At 43.6% G+C, this 20,006-nt stretch overlaps 1 pseudogene; it reads left to right on the forward strand.

Annotated features, from left to right (window-relative positions):
* The first annotated feature begins 9,925 nt into the window (after positions 1-9,925).
* Positions 9,926-19,679, forward strand: LOC103644345 (protein Rf1, mitochondrial-like; annotated as a pseudogene).
* Positions 19,680-20,006: the final 327 nt, after the last annotated feature.

Below are 20,006 nucleotides of genomic sequence, written 5' to 3' on the forward strand. Positions count from 1 at the left end.
CCCCGGCGACCGCATCGGTAGTGTACCGAGGCACCTCCCATTGGAATTGCGAGTGCTGATCTAATCTGAAGAGGAAGGTGGAGGAGGACACTGAGATGGCAGCGTGGAAGGCACATGCAGCATCGTGTTCCCCATCGACAACGTGGAGCTAGATCCCTCAACCTAAAGCAACCCGCCATCGTGCCTCCTCAACCCAGTGAAGCTACAGAAAGGTAAGATATTTCTATTACTGAGATGGCAGCGTGGAAGGCTCCTGCAGCGTCGTGTTCCCCGACGACAACGTGGAGCTAGATCCCTCGATCTAAAGCAACCCGCCATCGCGCCTCCTCAACCCAGTGAAGCTACAGAAAGGTAAAATATTTCTATTATCATTTTCGAACAAGCATGTAGCTTTAGTTCATTGGTTTGTCGTTAAGCATGTGGATGGGTGTCGTGCAGTGTTATTGTTGTCTTTCGACAGCAAGCAGAGCAGTTGCTAAGCTCTTCCACTCTATATGTAGTTGACTTGCTTGCCAAAGCACTTGCAAAGGTTGTTCTAAGTTGCTTTCTCGTTCGACATTTCTAGGTTTCTGCTCTACTCTAGATATTGCATTGATCCATCGTGTGTGGTTTTCCCAGGTGCGGTCGAGATCTAAATCCAATGTTTGTTGTTTGCATGAGTAAGGCATATAGGGGCACTAAATCTAACTCTCAAGTTGCAGTCTTGTCTTTTTTTAATGTGGATAACCTGATGTTGTGGCAATATAATATTTTCCAAATACACGTGCTTTGGATCATCCGCCGTGGAGTTTAGGATGTTCTTTAGGTTTTACAAGCTGGTGGTGTATTTTACAAGCGGTGTGTATTTCTTTTGTTCTGAATCTCATGTCCGCAGATCCTGAAGTCATGTGAGGGATCCACACATCATTATCTATATGCACCATGATTAGCTTCTGACACTAAGAGACAATATTACATATTGACCATATCTGTATCAATTTCAACAATTTTTACTTCTACATTTACTTTTGCACCTCGCCTCCCTTTCTTTTTGAGCATCCTCTGCCATTCATGGACCGCGGACGCGGTAATCCTCGATAACTTGTATTTAAATTGAAGCCGCGGACGCGGTATTGAGCCATACGCCATACGCCATTGAAGCTGCGGGCCGCAGCAGGATTACTAAGGATACATAGCTGAAGGTGAGTGTTTCCTGGTGCTCCCTGGTATCTAAATTTTTCTACACGGCTTAGCAAATTTATTCTCTGCGACGGTTACTTGCATATGCGTGGTTGGTGCAAGGTGATTCTTCACTGCGACGGCAGCGCCAACAGCGAACTGGGAGGCGTTGCGTCTCCTTTGCAACTACACGCACCTTGGTTAGCCTTACACAACCTTTTGCATCCCCTCTTGCTTGCTTTCGTTCTTACAGACAGCATATCTAGGAATCATACCTATACATTGGCGACAATATCATAGTTAAACAGAAGACTCGCCAATCCGCAAAACTAGCTTTGTTTATAGATTTTTTTACCTCTCAAACTATGAATCTGAATAAGCAGTCTGTAGCATGCAAATGAACTAACCAGCAAAACCAGTGCCTTATTGAAGCTACCAAGAAAATCAGGCTATTAGAAGTACTATTGTACTATACTGCTATCAGTACCACTCTCATACTGTTTGTCTAAACTGTAGCAGGCCAACATTTCTATTTAGTTGTGTTGTAATACTTAATTAAATACAAATGATTTTGTAAAAGGGGTGCAAGGTGTGTCTTGGGATCATTTTACTCTCTAAGTTATTCTTCTTAATCCAAAGGAAAAAAACTTTAGAGAATTGCTTACACACTATACTGCACAATGCAAACTTTTGTAAGAAATATGTTACCTGCACCTTAATGTTGACCTGCAAGCAATTCTCTAAAGTTTTTTGTAGAATTTTTTTACCTCTAAAACTATGAATCTGAATAAGCAATCTGTAGAGTGAGGAAATGGTCTTGCTAGCTGTTCATACCAAATATACGGTTTAAGTAGAATTGCTTGCATGTAACATACTGCTATACTACTATCAGTACCTTACTGCTATCAGTACCACTCTCATAGTGTCCACTTGGGCTCACTTTATTTGCTTGCACATTGTATACGCTTAGTCTTTCTTTACTGTCTGTCTAAACTATAGCAGGCCAACATTTCTGTTTAGTTGTGTTGTAATACTTAATCAAAGAGAAATGATTTTGTAAAAGGGGTGCAAGGTGTGTCTTGGGATCATTGTACTCTCTAAGTTATTCTTCTTAATCCAAAGGAAAAAACTTTAGAGAATTGCTTACACACTATTCTGCGCAATGCAAACTTTTGTAAGAAATTCTCTAAAGTTGACCTGCAAGCAATTCTCTAAAGTTTTTTATAGAATTTCTTTACCTCTGAAACTATGAATCTAAATAAGCAGTCTGTAGAGTGAGGAAATGGTCTTGCTAGTTGTTCATACCAAATTCAAATATACGGTTTAAGTCGACACAATAGTGAGGAAATGGTCTGCTTTAAGTAGTCCCAACACGAGAGCAAGAAGCTCTAAGGCTTTGCTAGTTGTTTGTGCATGGGAGATTTACTTCAATAAGCATTCAATATCGTCGATGGTATATGACTGTTTGTCACTGTTGTGACTACTTAAAGCAGTTTGTCATCATATTGAATGCTGACAGACCTGGAGAGGCAATGAGCAATTTGTTAAAACTATAATTTTCCCATGTGAAATTGATATACAAACTAATGTTCAGTCAAATAAAAAGTTAAGTTCGTTTCCCTTGACAAACTAATGGCATAGCCTCGCTTACTGCTTTATTATGCCTGACTGTATCCTAGAATGCAATCAAACTGATCCTTAGAAATTGAAGATGTACTTTTAACAGTTGAGAATGATCCTTAGAAATTTCTAACAATAGATCATTAAAATTTATAACATACAGAATGATAATGATCTGTTGTTACTTATAACATACATTAAAAGCCTCGCTTACTACCTATAACAATAGATCATTATCATTCTGAACTATTAAAAGTACATCTTCAATTTCTAAGGATCAGTTTGATTGCATTCTAGGATATAGTCAGGCATAATAAAGCAGTAAGCGAGGTTGTGCCATTAGTTTGTCAAGGGAAATGAACTTAACTTTTTATTTGACTAAACATTAGTTTGTATATCAATTTCACATGGGAAAAATACAGTTTTAACAAATTGCTCATTACCTCTCCAGGTCTGTCAGCATTCAATATGATGACAAACTGCTTTAAGTAGTCACAAAAGTGACAAACAGTCATATACCATCGACGATATTGAATGCTTATTGAAGTAAATCTCCCATGCACAAACAGCTAGCAAAGCCTTAGAGCTTCTTGCTCTCGTGTTGGGACTACTTAAAGCAGACCATTTCCTCACTGTTGTTTCTACTTAAACCGTATATTTGAATTTGATATGAACAGCTAGCAAGACTATTTCCACACTCTACAGCCTGCTTATTCAGATTCATAGTTTTAGAGGTAAAAAAAATTCTATAAAAACTTTAGAGAATTGCTTGCAGGTCAACTTTAGAGAATTTCTTACAAAAGTTTGCATTGCGCAAAATAATGTGTAATCAATTCTCTAAAGTTTTTTCCTTTGGATTAAGAAGAATAACTTAGAGAGTACAATGATCCCAAGACACACCTTGCACCCCTTTTACAAAATCATTTGTCTTTGATTAAGTATTACAACACAACTAAACAGAAATGCTAGCCTGCTACAGTTTAGACAGACAGTAAAGAAAGACTAAGCGTATACAATGTGCAAGCAAATAAAGTGAGCCCAAGTGGACACTATGAGAGTGGTACTGATAGCAGTAAGGTACTGATAGCAGTATAGCAGTATGTTACCTACAAGCAATTCTACTTAAACTGTATATTTGGTATGAACAACTAGCAAGATCATTTCCTCACTCTACAGACTGCTTATTCAGATTCATAGTTTCAGAGGTAAAAAAAATTCTATAAAAAACTTTAGAGAATTGCTTGCATGTCAACATTAAGGTGCAGGTAACATATTTCTTACAAAAGTTTGCATTGTGCAGTATAGTGTGTAAGCAATTCTCTAAATTTTTTTCCTTTGGATTAAGAAGAATAACTTAGAGAGTAAAATGATCCCAAGACACACCTTGCACCCCTTTTACAAAATCATTTGTCTTTGATTAAGTATTACAACACAACTAAACAGAAATGCTGGCCTGCTACAGTTTAGACAGACAATATGAGAGTGGTACTGATAGCAGTATAGTACAATAATACTTCTAATAGCCTGATTTTCTTGGTAGATTCAATAAGGCACTGGTTTTGCTGGTTAGTTCATTTGCATGCTATAGACTGCTTATTCAGATTCATAGTTTGAGAGGTAAAAAAATTCTATAAACAAAGCAAGTTTTGCGGATTGGCGAGTCTTCTATTTAACTATGATATTGTCCCCAATGTACAGGTATGATTCCTAGATATGTTGTCTGTAAGAACGAAAGCAAGCAAGAGGGGATGCAAAGGTTGAGTAAGGCTAACCAAGGTGCGTGTAGTTGCAAAGGAGATACAACGCCTCCCAGTTCGTTGTTGGCTCTACCGTCGCAGGGAAGAATCACCTTGCACTAACCACGCTTATGCAAGTAACCGTCGCAGAGAATAAATTTGCTAAGCCGTGCAGAACAATTTAGATACCAGGGAGCACTAGGAAACACTCACCTTCAGCTATGTATCCTTAGTAATCCTGTTGTGGCCCACGGCTTCAATGGTGTATGGCGTATGGCTCGATACCGTGTCCGCGGCTTCAATTTACATACAAGTTATAGATGATTACCGCGTCCGCGGTCCATGAATGGCAGTGGATGCTCAAAAAGAAAGGGAGGCGAGGTGCAAAAGTAAATGCAGAAGTAAAAAATGTTGAAATTGATACAGATACGGTCAATATGTAATATTGTCTCTTAGTGTCCGAAGCTAATCATGGTGCATATAGATAATGATGTGTGGATCCCTCGCATGACTTCAGGATCTGCGGACACAAGATTCAGAACAAAAGAAACACACACTGCTTGTAAAATACATCACCAGCTTGTAAAACCTAAAGAACATCCTAAACTCTACGGCGGATGATCCAAAGCACGTGTATTTGGAAAATATTATATTGCCACAACATCAGATTATCCACATTAAAAAAAGACAAGGCTGCAACTTGAGAGTTAGATTTAGTGCCCCTATATGCCTTACTCATGCAAACAACGAACTTTAGATTTAGATCTCGACCGCACCTGGGAAAACCACACACGGTGGATCAATGCAATATCTAGAGTAGAGCAGAAACCTAGAAATGTCGAATGAGAAAGCAACTTACAAGCAAGTGCTTTGGCAAGCAAGTCAGCTACATATAGAGTGGAAGAGCTTAGCAACTGCTCTGCTTGCTACCGAAGGACAGCAATAACACTGCACGACACCCATCCACATGCTTAACGACAAACCAATGAACTAAAGCTACATGCTTGTTCAAAAATGATAATAGAAATATTTTACCTTTCTGTAGCTTCACTGGGTTGAGGAGGCACGATTGCGGGTTGCTTTAGATCGAGGGATCTAGCTCCGCGTCGTCGTCGGGGAACACGACGCTGCAGGCGCCTTCCACACTGCCATCTCAGTAATAGAAATATCTTACCTTTCTGTAGCTTCACTGGGTTGAGGAGGCGCGATGGCGGGTTGCTTTAGGTTGAGGGATCTAGCTCCATGTCGTCGTCGGGGAACACGACGCTGCAGGTGCCTTCCACGCTGCCATCTCAGTGTCCTCCTCCACCCTCCTCTTCAGATCAGATCAGCACTCGCCATTCCAATGGGAGGTGCCTCGGTACACTGCCGATGCGGTCACCGGGACCGAGGCCACACGGCTTGTTGGTGTCGATGTCGGCGTAGAGTGGCAGGATGCGGCGAGGCGGAGCACACGCAGGTGTGGGCAAAACTGTCATCCTCATCATTATTCCAAGGAGCATGCAAGTCTAATTTGTTAAGATGCTCGTGCTGCTTCACAAGTTACTTAGACCGACATTAAAATAAAGTTCAATATGAGGATATGAATGCCATCCGTCTTTCCTGCAGAAATACAAGTAACATATGGGATAACTGATTACCTTATCAGGATTGTTTTTGGAAATAACTGCTCCAACAACACCTCCTAAAGATCTTCCAAAGATAACTATCCTGGTTATGTCAATGTCCTTCCTCTGAGCTAGATGATCAAGTGCAACCTATTAAACATGATATCTGCAAGAATTCAGAATAGGAGAAATCAACGAAGTAAAACATGAATGAACTAACAGACATGTGCATCATATGTGATCCCTTTCTGAGAAGGATAACCATCAGTCTCGCCATACCTACAAAGAAAATCAGATTTAGATGTATCACAAAATATTAAGAGCTACAAGTTTGAATCGAATAAATATAATAGGAGTAAGAAATAGCATGCCCTCTATAGGAAAAGCATAATAACATTGCACTGTAGTCGTTGCAGCATCAATCGAACAAATTCCAAACGGTGAGCAGTGTCTAAACAGTAAAGGATTTAATACAATGAGTCTGATAAAATTTGAGCCATCATATGAAGTATGGTTTATATGTACATAGGGGGGAAAGGCTACTGCCAGTATTTTCTTGGAAGAACAGAATGGTTGGACCTGCATCAGAAAGGAAGAGATCAAGAGAATGTTCATCGCAGGTCAAACAACCCACAACGCCAAAAACACATCGTAGGTTTCACAAGAAACGAACATACACCTACCTTGAAAGGGATGGGCAATGCATCGGCGCAGCCGCACATATATACAAAGTATGGCATTGTACCATGGTTTAGAAAAAAAGAGGTCTAAAGTTGAATTTTTAAAACTCCAAAAATCTACAATTTTAGCAATATAATGGCTTTCAAAATTAACAGGTCTGCTACATTCAAACAATTCACATTTTAACTAAAGTTGAATAGCATTTATAATCCAAAATAAGTATGTCAGCTCAAGGAGTTTATATCAGATTCGTTGGAAGTGGAAAGCGACTAAGGGAACAATTCGGTCAACATGGATCTCTCTGAAAAACTCAAACACGCATCCTAACATTGGGCGAAAGCGTTTGTAGCACATTGGCGTGCTAGCCTGCCAGGATATGCAACCTAATCACATGAACAAAAGGCATGGAAGGCAATTGTATAGTGTAGAGGGTAGTTGTAGCCTCTAATGGAGCTGAGGGGGAAGGGGAGGGGGCCGCTGTAGTTAGCCTAAGCTGCTAAGGCCGATCAAGATCAGTTGCCCGTGGAGAAACTGAAGCTCATGAAGGGGCCTCTTGGAGTGTATCCATGGTGTTGATGGCGGAGCCCGTAGGAGTTCTGCACCTCGCCGTTATCGTCCTTAACCTCCTCGCCGTCCCACTCCCACTACACCACCGTCGTGGGGTATCACTGTCCAGCCCATTGAAGACGAGCGCGGTGTGGGCATTGGCGGCGAGGTCACGGAGGCCGGCATCAGGCTAGCGTCGCGGCGGTGGTTGTGCGACTTGGTGGCCTTCAGCGTCGTAGTAGATGACCCCAGAGAAGTCCATCGGCTGGCACTGCTCCCCCATCATGATCTCCTTCCTCCCATAGACCGTGACCCTGCCTCCGGCCTCGGCGCCGCCACCCCCGACTTCGAGGTTGGCTCGGAGGAGATCACATGGGTGGTTGAGGCCGTCTCCAGTGGTGGTCTTGCTGCTCCCTGTCCCATCGGGGGAGGGGAGGGGGCAGGTCGCGAATGGGTGATCACGTGAGGGGCGGCAGGGGATAGGGTTGTGGATGGGTGGGGATGGCGCGGCAGGGGAGCGAGGTTGCGGATGGGTGGTGTTGGGGGTCTGCTTCGTCGCCGAAGGTCCTGTAAGAAAAAACACCTTCGGAAGATCAGCACAGGCAAATATAACGCGAAGGTGTAAGCCGAAGCTATCATCCAGGGAGCTTCGGCATAGCAACATGTCTTGAGATGAAGGGTTGCACCGACGCAAAGAGGAAAAGACTAATCAGCCCGTGATAATTTGTGTCATGATTGTAAATAGTTGAAGAGGACATAAATGTAATTTTGACCGGGCTGCGTCCCGTGCCTATAAATAGGTGAACAGTACCCATGTACTGTTCACGCTGACTTGTAATCACTCGCACGTCGCTCTTGGATTTTCACCTTCTGTAAAGCCGAAGGTACAAATGTTATTTGATATCATTAATGTTTGTTTACGATTATATAATGAGAATATAAATAATCTGATGATTTAACATGGTTATTTATGTTCTTTACCGTGTTTCATATGCCTATAATTTCATTAGTACATATTGAGATGATGAAGGTATGTTCTTCATGACCTTCGTTCGAAGATCATTATATCTTAAGAGAGATAATGCTTCGAAGGACGAAGGTATTTAACCATTAACTTTTGTGTTGCCTTGTTCTTGACTCATAGTATTTGAGAACAAGTCCCGAACATTGGGGATGGCGCGATGATCGCGGCACCGAAGTCGCGGTGAACGGGGTGTTCAGGCGGGGGCAGTCATGGGAGTGGGGTTGCGGATGGGTGCTGGGTGGGGATGGCGCGGCGGTCGCGGCGCTGAAGCCGCGAGGAACGGGGTCGTCGGGCGGGGGCACACGGGGTGGACGACGCCTAGAATCCTAGGATGGGGTGGCAGAATCCGAGGATGGCTGGGCACGGCGCGTGGTGGCCTTCCATAGATGGAGCGGATGCGAGATCTCGGGCACAGGGGAGGAGGAGGAGGAGGCAGAATCGGCGAATGCGGACGCGCAGTGAGGGAGAGGCAGGGGCGCGGACGCGCGGGTGGAGACCGGGGGCGCCACGGCGGGGGCACGGTGATGCTTTGATGGACGCCCTCGTTGTACCCTTAAGGTATAGTAGAGATAGGATCACAAATGGATTCCGAAACATTTTCTCATAACAATATAACACACATATGTACATAAGTTATTGTGTTATTATACGGTTCCATTGCAATGCACAGGCACTCACCTAATAGCTATATATTTGTTCTAGCTACTTAGGTATACATGTACTCTCAATGTTGTTGTCTAAAAATTTTGCCATGGACTTACCAAGCATAAATGTTACATATATAAATACTTCCTCCTTCGGATACAAATGGTCGCATTATCTCTAATAAAGGCTGCCTTCATAAAATTCTGATTTCCCAACTACTTATAGAACATTTTTTTGTAGAGCTTGGTACAACAACAGCTCTACGTCATTGTTTATAGTATTATCTCTAAAGGATCCATTTATAAAAGTATATTGTTACACATATTATTTCTAAAGTATAATTCTGTTTTTTTCCAGATCTCTAAAGTTCAATTCTGGTTTCCTAGCTGCTTATAGAGCAAGTTCTGGGTGAGCATGCAGAATCAGTTCTAGGACGTCCAGGTTTAATTTCCCTCTCTTTTTTAGTAAATAGTGGGTTACAACTATACAACATATACACTAAGTATTGCATGAATATCATAAAAAGGTAAAAGGCAAAATGAATTTTATTTGGTACATATGGAGTATTATGTTGCTTCTGCACAAATATAGCATCTAGCTCCATCTATAGACTGAAATGTTCTACTACTAAAGACAATTATCTCTTTCGATAATTCTATCACTTCTATATGTATACATCTATCTATAATATTGTTTCTACATATATAAAGGAACACTTTTTAACATTCTAATAAACGAATTGAAGACTCACGCAGCCAGTCACTAGTACACGTGATAAATTGTAATCCAAATGCTTCTCCATAATTTGTTATGGTTTTAAATTATTTCTATTTCAAAAATGAATAGAAATAGAGCATTACAACCTTAATTCGATCTGATTATTAAATTTTATAATATAAAATATAGAGCACATTGTTATCGCACTGAATCCTCCTACGAAAACACCCCCCAGCGCGGCAATGCCGTCACGTGCCCGCATCTCCTCCGCCGTCTCCACCGCAGCTGCATCCTCCTCCTCGCCGCCGCCGCATCCTCCTCCTCGCCGCCGCCGTCGCCGCCGCATCGCCGCCGCCACGGCGCGCGTGCGGGAGGGGACGCTCCGCCCTGAGGACGCACACGACCTGCTCGACGAGTTGCAGCGTCGAGGCACACCCGTTCTCGGGCGCGATCTGAACGGGTTCCTCGCGGCGCTCGCGCGTGCGCCGTCCTCCGCCGCCTGCGGGAGTGGCCCTGCCCTCGCCGTCGCGCTCTTCAACCGCGCGGCGTCTCGGGCTCAAGGACCGCGGGTGCTGTCCCCCACATCCCACACCTACGCCATCCTCATGGACTGCTGCACCCGCGCGCACCGCCCAGAGCTAGCGCTGGCCTTCTTCGGCCAGCTCCTCAGGACAGGCTTGCGCGTCGATATCATCATCGCTAACCACCTTCTCAAGGGCTTTTGTGAAGCGAAGCGGACAGACGAGGCTTTGGACATCCTTCTCCACAGAACGCCTGAGTTGGGCTGTGTGCCCGATGTTTTCTCGTACAGCATACTTCTGAAGAGCCTCTGTGACCAAGGAAAGAGTGGCCAGGCAGATGATTTGTTACGGATGATGGCTGAAGGGGGAGCTGTCTGCTCGCCCGACGTGGTTGCCTACACTACAGTAATCGACTGCTTCTTTAAGGAGGGTGATGTTAATAAAGCATGTGATCTATTCAAAGAAATGGTACAGCGGGGCATTCCACCTGATTTAGTGACTTATAGCTCTGTGGTCCATGCCCTGTGTAAGGCAAGAGCAATGGGCAAGGCAGAGGCTTTCCTTCGACAAATGGTCAATAAAGGTGTTCTGCCAGATAACTGGACATATAATAACTTGATATATGGATACTCCTCCACAGGACAGTGGAAAGAGGCAGTTAGGGTATTTAAAGAAATGAGAAGACACAGCATCTTACCAGATGTTGTTACTTTGAACATGTTGATGGGTTCCCTTTGCAAGTATGGAAAAATCAAGGAAGCTAGAGATGTTTTTGACACAATGGCAATGAAGGGCCAAAATCCTGATGTTTTCTCCTACAAAATTATGCTCAACGGGTACGCCACTAAAGGATGTCTAGTTGATATGACAGATCTCTTCGATTTGATGCTAGGTGACGGTATTGCACCTGACATTTATACTTTTAGTGTGCTGATCAAGGCATATGCAAACTGTGGAATGCTAGATAAGGCTATGATCATCTTCAATGAAATGAGAGACCATGGAGTGAAACCTGATGTGGTGACCTATACGACAGTGATTGCTGCCCTCTGCAGAATCGGTAAGATGGATGATGCTATGGAAAAATTTAATCAGATGATTGATCAAGGAGTAGCACCTGATAAATATGCATACCATTGCCTGATTCAAGGTTTTTGTACTCATGGTAGTTTACTGAAAGCCAAGGAATTGATTTTGGAAATAATGAATAATGGCATGCGTCTTGATATTGTTTTCTTCAGTTCGATAATTAACAACCTTTGCAAACTGGGAAGGATAATGGACGCACAAAATATATTTGACTTAACTGTAAATGTTGGTCAGCATCCTGATGCTGTGGTGTATAGTATGCTGATGGATGGGTACTGTCTTGTTGGCAAGATGGAGAAAGCATTAAGAGTATTTGATGCTATGGTGTCAGCTGGCATTGAACCAAACGTTGTAGTGTATGGTACACTTGTTAATGGCTATTGTAAAATTGGAAGGATTGATGAAGGATTGAGTCTTTTCAGAGAAATGCTGCAAAAGGGAATAAAGCCTTCAACTATTTTATACAACATCATAATTGATGGGTTATTTGTTGTAAATTTAGAGGAATAAGTGACATGTTTCCTTCATATTTAAATATATTAAATATACTAATTCCGAATAAAACAAGCATATCACTCAGACAAATGCCATATGTAATTATTGCAGCAATGAACAGTAGCAATTCTAGAACATGTAAACATGTAAAATAGCTACTCAGATCCATTTTATAATTAAACATGGCTTGCAGATGAAGAAGGCAGATTAAACTAATAAACATGATTGTTTATCTCAAAATATTGCTCTCAAAATAGCGGGTTGCTGCACTAAACAGCCCTCCAACGCTAAGTGGTGATCAAAGATCCTCGACTAACGTGACAGTCCTATCTTACCAAATCAGGGTTTTAGATCAAATATTATAAGCCTAGAAATCAAGCATGAATATCAAGATCAAAACAGTGTGCACAAGAATTAAGGAACAATAATGAACTTAAATAATCAGCCTGCACAATATAGTGAAAGAGATGACTAGGCACAAATAATATCAATGCTGAAAATTAACAACACACTAAAACCCAGACTGTCACGTTGTCTCACTACACCGCTATCATCATTGAGCTAATAAATCCGCCCACAAATTGTGCAATCACACCCAAGTAAATAATACTAGCAGATTGCACAAAATTACTCAATAAATAAATAGAGGCAACGGGTAACTCACAGCACGTAGATTGTCTACGTGGGAAGACCAGCTCAGCGAACACGAGGTTCTGTCCCAGAAAACCAATTCCGCCGCCCACGTCCGGACCTGCACGGCGGGAGGTTGACGGAGATACTAGAGCCGCTGCCGGAGTCGAGGGAGACGTCCTCGACACCAGCCCGAGAAGAGGAACACCGCGCAGCAGGGAGCCCAAGCACCAGGCCACGGTGGACAATAATCAGAACAGACCGAACACCACACAGGCGCACGGATCGAGCAACAGGGCACAAGAGAGCCACCAACGCAGCTCTACTCTCTTCCACTCCCAATCACCACTGGCAAGAATCACCACAAGAACACCAGGAACGAACAAATCGCTCCAAATCGCGACTGTAACTGAGAGGGGAAGAAGAACAGAGAAACTTGCGTCTCTGCGAGCTCAAGCGCAGGGAGAAAGACTCCATATTTCAAGAGCCGAACTGCAGGAGGTTGGACAACGGGCGGCATCAATTTCGGCCAGAGCAAAACTGCTCTCCTGAGCGCCGCCACACGCACTGCCTCCTATCCTCTCCGTCCTCTGGCATGGCATTAGTCGTGCCCTAGGAAACGTGCTAGCCGGTGGGCTAGCTCGGCCAAAAAGCCTGGTAGCGGCCCACCCGGCTGGCCTCCCTTTCCCCTTTTTTGTTTTAATAAAGTGAAAATCTCTTAAATGGACAGCAATCCCCACCATTTTCACTCTTATTTTCTGATCAATGTCATTGAGCTCCCGTACTGTTTATATACTACTTTTCGGCAGAGGTACTTGTTAGGTTTGAACCAAAGCCTATCCCAGTGTACTCCAACCCTGCACGAGTAAGCGGAGGACTACGCCTTGATCCACAAACCCTAGTGTGAGAATCTTCGCACAAAAGGCACATAGTACTAGGCAGATTATCTGCTTCTCTTACGGGGCAGGGCGTTACGGTCATGCCCTTTAATATCTATTCATGAGCTCACTAGAGAGAAAACCCCATTCTCTCCTGGACTGCGACCCCACAGTCAGCTCATATAGGTGAAATCGTTAAGGAAATTCTGTAGGACAATTTCCCTGCTTATAGCATTGACTTCATTAAGAGCATATCGCTCAACCTGCCATACAGTCAGAGCACAGCAGCTCATGAGACTCTTTATCTTTTGTGCTCTTGGTTCCACAGTGCTTCGTTTCCTGGAGCCTGGATCTCGGGATCTCCGGTCACACAGGACAGTTATCCGCAGTTGAAACCGCTAACAGGGTACGAGTCCCATTCCCATGCACGCTGCTTGGATTGGCTTTTGAGCCAGCCCTTTGGTGAAAGGATCAGCAAGGTTCCTTTCAGACTTGATGTAATCTACGGTTATTACACCCGTCTCTCTAGCATGCCGACATGAATCAAGTCGTCTTCTGATATGCCTCGAGGATTTTTGGTTGTCCTTTCTACTGTTCACTTTCAGCAACACAGAAGTGTTGTCACAGTATACTAGGACAGCCGGTATCGGCTTTGCTAGCATTGGAAGGTCTGACAACAGGTCTCTCAACCATTCAGCCTCCAATGCTGCTGAATCAAGTGCAACTAATTCAGCCTCCTTGGTGGAACGTGTCGACACTGATTGTTTAGACGATCTCCATGACACGGCCCCACCAGCTAAAGTGAACACATAGCCACTTGTAGACTTCATTTGATCCGAGTCAGAGATCCAGTTTGCATCACTGAATCCTTCAAGTACTGACGGAAATCCGGTATATTTAATACCAAGATTCATCGCTCCCTTCAAATACCGAAGCACTCTGTACAACGCTACCCAGTGTCTATCTCCTGGACTGGCCGAATAACGAGCCAGTCTGCATACTGCATATGAGATATCTGGTCTAGTTGCACTGCTCAGGTACATGAGAGATCCGATGATCTGCGAATATAGTAGCTGGTTCACAGGCTCGCCTTCATATTTACTGAGCGTGTAGGATGGATCATAGGGCGTGGTGACTGGTTTACAGTCCATATGTCCAAAGCGAGTCAGGACCTTTTCCACATAATGGGATTGTGACAAAGTAATCCCATCCTCACCCTTTATCAGCTTGATGTTCAGTATAACATCAGCTTCACCCAAGTCCTTCATATCAAAGTTCTTGGAGAGGAATAATTTTGTCTCCATGATAGCCTCCAAATCGGTCCCAAATATCAATATGTCATCAACGTATAAACACATGATGACACCTTTGCCCCCAGAGAAGCGATAATACACACACTTGTCGGCTTCGTTTACACAAAACCCGGCAGTGGTCAGAGTATTATTAAACTTCTCATGCCATTGTCTGGGAGCTTGTTTAAGACCGTATAAGGATTTAATCAAGCGACACACTTTGCTCTCTTGTCCTTTAACCACAAATCCTTCTGGTTGCTGCATATAAATTTCCTCTTCCAGCTCTCCATTTAGGAATGCTGTCTTTACGTCCATTTGATGAACAAGAAGTTTATACGCAGCTGCCAGCGCTATAAGCACACGGATTGTGGGCAATCGAGCCACCGGAGAATAAGTATCAAAATAATCCTCCTCTTTCTTTTGAGTAAAACCCTTAGCCACAAGACGGGCCTTGTACTTTTCAATAGTACCATCGGGTCTCCTCTTCCTCCTAAAGATCCATTTACAGCCCACAGGCTTGCAACCAGCTGGGAGATCAGTTATCTCCCAAGTTCCGTTCGAGATGATTGAATCCATCTCGCTACGGACAGCCTCCCTCCAGTACTCTGCATCCGGAGATGTATATGCCTCTGTGAGGGAGCGTGGTTCTTCATCCACTAGATAAATAATATAATCATCACCCAGAGACTTTTCAGTCCTTTGTCTCTTACTCCTCCTTAACTCCAAATCTGGAGTCTGGTCATGGACACTCGAGGGCAGAGAATATGTCCGAGATGGACCATCTGGGGCTACTACTTCCTTATCCCGCATAGGGAAGATGCTCTCAAAGAATGTCACATCCCGAGACTCCATTATTACATTTACAGCGATTTCGCTTGTCTCGGAATGGACCACTAGAAATCTATAAGCTGCACTGTTATGTGCATAACCCAAGAAGACACAATCTACGGTCTTAGGGCCTAGCTTTCTCTTCTTCGGCAACGGGACATTCACCTTTGCAAGGCAGCCCCAAGTTCGAAGATGCGAAAGATCTGGCTTCCTTCCTTTAAATCCTTCATAGGGTGTGACTTCACGGTTGCGAGGCGGCACCCTGTTCAGGACATAGCATACTGTGAGTACTGCCTCGCCCCACCAGATGTCAGGCATCCCCGAACTTTGTAACAAAGCATTAGCTAAGTCACACACCGTTCGGTTCTTCCTTTCAGCTACCCCATTTGACTGAGGTGAATATGGAGCAGTGGTTTCATGAATGATTCCACACTCTTTGCAGTACTCATCAAAAAGGTTGGAAAGGTATTCACCTCCTCTATCAGACCGTAACCTTTTAATTTTCTTGTCTAGCTGGTTTTCAACTTCAGTCTTATAGATCTTAAAGTGTTCTAGTGCCTCATCTTTAGTTCTGAGTAAGTAAATATAACAGAACCTGGTAGCATCATCTATCAAGGTAAGAAAGTATCTTTTACCGCCTTTTGTGATTATACCATTCATCTCACAGATATCTGAGTGAATTAGTTCTAAAGGAGTGGTACTTCTGCCTTCAACCGTATGAAACGGTTTTCTAGGCTGCTTGGCTTGCACACAAATACCACATTTTACACCTTTAACATGTTTATATTCAGGAATTAAAGACATGTCACTTAATCTCTTAATGGCCTCAAAATTCACATGACACAAACGGGAATGCCATGTATTATTAATGGAATCGTTATTACAGACCACATTAACATGGTAAGAAGAATGATTGTTCAAAACAGAAAGACGGAACAAACCGCCTGACTCATATGACTTTCCAACAAAAGTACCAAACTTAGACAGGACCACTTTATTAGACTCAAACACTAATTTGAGACCCTGTCGACATAGCAGCGACACTGAGATGAGGTTCCGGCTCATCGAGGGCACATAGAGTACGTCCTTCAGCACGAGCGTCTTTCCTGAAGTTAACTTCAGGTAGACCTGTCCAGTACCTCGAACTGCTGCCGGAACACCATTTCCCATTAAGACTGGTGCGCTGTTGTATCCCTGGAATGAAGAGAACATGGATCGATCAGCACAAATATGAACAGTAGCACCGGAATCCATCCACCAGTCATCTGATGGACTTGCCATAAAGGCCTGAAGTGCATACCCTGGGGTGGAGTTAACCACCACGTTCCCTTCTTTGCGCTGAGGTGGAGGACCTTTTCCCTTCCTGAGTTTGCATCTCCGAGCTGTATGCCCGGAGACACCACAAACGTAGCAGATAAAGTCCTCCTTTTTCTTCTTCATCTTTTTGGACTTAGGTTGGTTCATATTCTTCTGTGGAGAGTTCTTCTTCTTCTGGAATTTTCTATCTCCACCCTTCTCAACAACGTGAGCCTGGAGTTGCTGGGATGGCTTGTTACTGGACCTTGCACGCTCTTCCACATTAATCGCAGCTGACAACTCAGTGAGAGTCAATTGCTTCTTCATGTGGCGGCGTGAAGTCACAAAGTCTCGCCAAGAAGGCGGGAGCTTTGCCAGTATTGCATTCACCTGAAAACTGTCTGGTAGGACGCAACCATATTGGACCAAGTCCCTAACAAGGAGTTGAATCTCCTGTAGCTGCTCCATAACAGACCTTCCCTCAACCATTTTATAGTTGAGGTAGTTTTCCGTTGTGAATGACTCATTGCCATTGTCAACTTCAGAGAACTCGTTCTCAAGTTCAGTCCATAGACCCTTGGCGGAGGTAAAACGAGAGTACACGTCAAATAAGCGGTTCGACAAGACGTTCAGCAGACGAGACAAGCATGCCTCATTGGCTTCGTCCCACTTGGCCTTCTCCGCTAGTGCGGCGGCCTTCGCTGCATCATCAGAATCATCTGATGCAGCCTGGGGAACAGCCGACGTCACTACCCAAAATAATTTTAGGTCAGTGAGCCACATGCGAGTCTTAATCTGCCAGCGCTTAAAGCTAGCGCCGTCGAACGCTTCAGGCTTAATGACATCAGAACTGGAGGCCATAATACGGATTGGTTTTCTGGATTGTTGTAAATTTAGAGGAATAAGTGACATGTTTCCTTCATATTTAAATATATTAAATATACTAATTCCGAATAAAACAAGCATATCACTCAGACAAATGCCATATGTAATTATTGCAGCAATGAACAGTAGCAATTCTAGAACATGTAAACATGTAAAATAGCTACTCAGATCCATTTTATAATTAAACATGGCTTGCAGATGAAGAAGGCAGATTAAACTAATAAACATGATTGTTTATCTCAAAATATTGCTCTCAAAATAGCGGGTTGCTGCACTAAACAGCCCTCCAACGCTAAGTGGTGATCAAAGATCCTCGACTAACGTGACAGTCCTATCTTACCAAATCAGGGTTTTAGATCAAATATTATAAGCCTAGAAATCAAGCATGAATATCAAGATCAAAACAGTGTGCACAAGAATTAAGGAACAATAATGAACTTAAATAATCAGCCTGCACAATATAGTGAAAGAGATGACTAGGCACAAATAATATCAATGCTGAAAATTAACAACACACTAAAACCCAGACTGTCACGTTGTCTCACTACACCGCTATCATCATTGAGCTAATAAATCCGCCCACAAATTGTGCAATCACACCCAAGTAAATAATACTAGCAGATTGCACAAAATTACTCAATAAATAAATAGAGGCAACGGGTAACTCACAGCACGTAGATTGTCTACGTGGGAAGACCAGCTCAGCGAACACGAGGTTCTGTCCCAGAAAACCAATTCCGCCGCCCACGTCCGGACCTGCACGGCGGGAGGTTGACGGAGATACTAGAGCCGCTGCCGGAGTCGAGGGAGACGTCCTCGACACCAGCCCGAGAAGAGGAACACCGCGCAGCAGGGAGCCCAAGCACCAGGCCACGGTGGACAATAATCAGAACAGACCGAACACCACACAGGCGCACGGATCGAGCAACAGGGCACAAGAGAGCCACCAACGCAGCTCTACTCTCTTCCACTCCCAATCACCACTGGCAAGAATCACCACAAGAACACCAGGAACGAACAAATCGCTCCAAATCGCGACTGTAACTGAGAGGGGAAGAAGAACAGAGAAACTTGCGTCTCTGCGAGCTCAAGCGCAGGGAGAAAGACTCCATATTTCAAGAGCCGAACTGCAGGAGGTTGGACAACGGGCGGCATCAATTTCGGCCAGAGCAAAACTGCTCTCCTGAGCGCCGCCACACGCACTGCCTCCTATCCTCTCCGTCCTCTGGCATGGCATTAGTCGTGCCCTAGGAAACGTGCTAGCCGGTGGGCTAGCTCGGCCAAAAAGCCTGGTAGCGGCCCACCCGGCTGGCCTCCCTTTCCCCTTTTTTGTTTTAATAAAGTGAAAATCTCTTAAATGGACAGCATTATTTCAGGCCGGGAGAACAGTTCCTGCAAAGGTGAAATTCCATGAAATGACAGAAAGTGGTATCGCTATCAACAAATGTACATACAACATAGTTCTTCGTGGATTTTTTAAAAATAGATGCTTTGATGAAGCAATCTTTCTTTTCAAAGAATTACGTGCAATGAATGTAAAGATCGATATCATAACTCTCAATACCATGATAGCTGGGATGTTTCAAACCAGGAGAGTTGAAGAAGCTAAGGATCTGTTTGCTTCTATCTCGAGAAGTGGGCTGGTGCCTTGTGTTGTGACTGTATAATGATCACAAATCTTATAAAAGAAGGATTGGTGGAAGAGGCAGAAGATATGTTTTCATCCATGCAGAATGCTGGCTGTGAGCCCAATTCTCGATTGCTGAATCATGTAGTCAGGGAATTACTAAAGAAAAATGAAATAGTCAGGGCTGGAGCTTACCTGTCCAAGATTGACGAGAGGAATTTCTCACTTGAACATTTAACCGCAATGTTGCTGGTCGATCTCTTCTCAAGCAAAGGAACTTGTAGGGAACACATAAGATTTCTCCCTGCAAAGTATCATTTTCTTGCAGAGGCCAGTCCGTGATTGATATTTTGATTTATTTTTTTTTGGAATCAGTCCTTGCACGCACCTGTCACAGTTAAGCTAGTATATGATCTTAAACTAAAACCATTGGGTTCATGTTTTCTCGGAAGATTTTCTTCTCATTTGACCTCCTTGATATGCAGATGTTCATTTACTTTTGATCCAATAATTCTATACCTGGTAAAGGGCCTGATGAAGGAGAAGCGTTTGATGTTTTCGAAGCATATTCGTTCGGCGGATGGTGCGGTGCTGATGTAGCTATGTGCTCTCCGTACACAACTGATGTTCATGTCTGTTTTGTTCGTCATGACTACATGTCTAGTTTTCTCATCTTGTCTTTGAGAAGGGACACCCTTAGCTGTTTACATTAACAAATGGGAGAATTACAT

Source organism: Zea mays, chromosome 1, assembly GCF_902167145.1.
Source record: "Zea mays cultivar B73 chromosome 1, Zm-B73-REFERENCE-NAM-5.0, whole genome shotgun sequence".
In the NCBI taxonomy this organism is placed as follows: Eukaryota; Viridiplantae; Streptophyta; class Magnoliopsida; order Poales; family Poaceae; genus Zea; species Zea mays.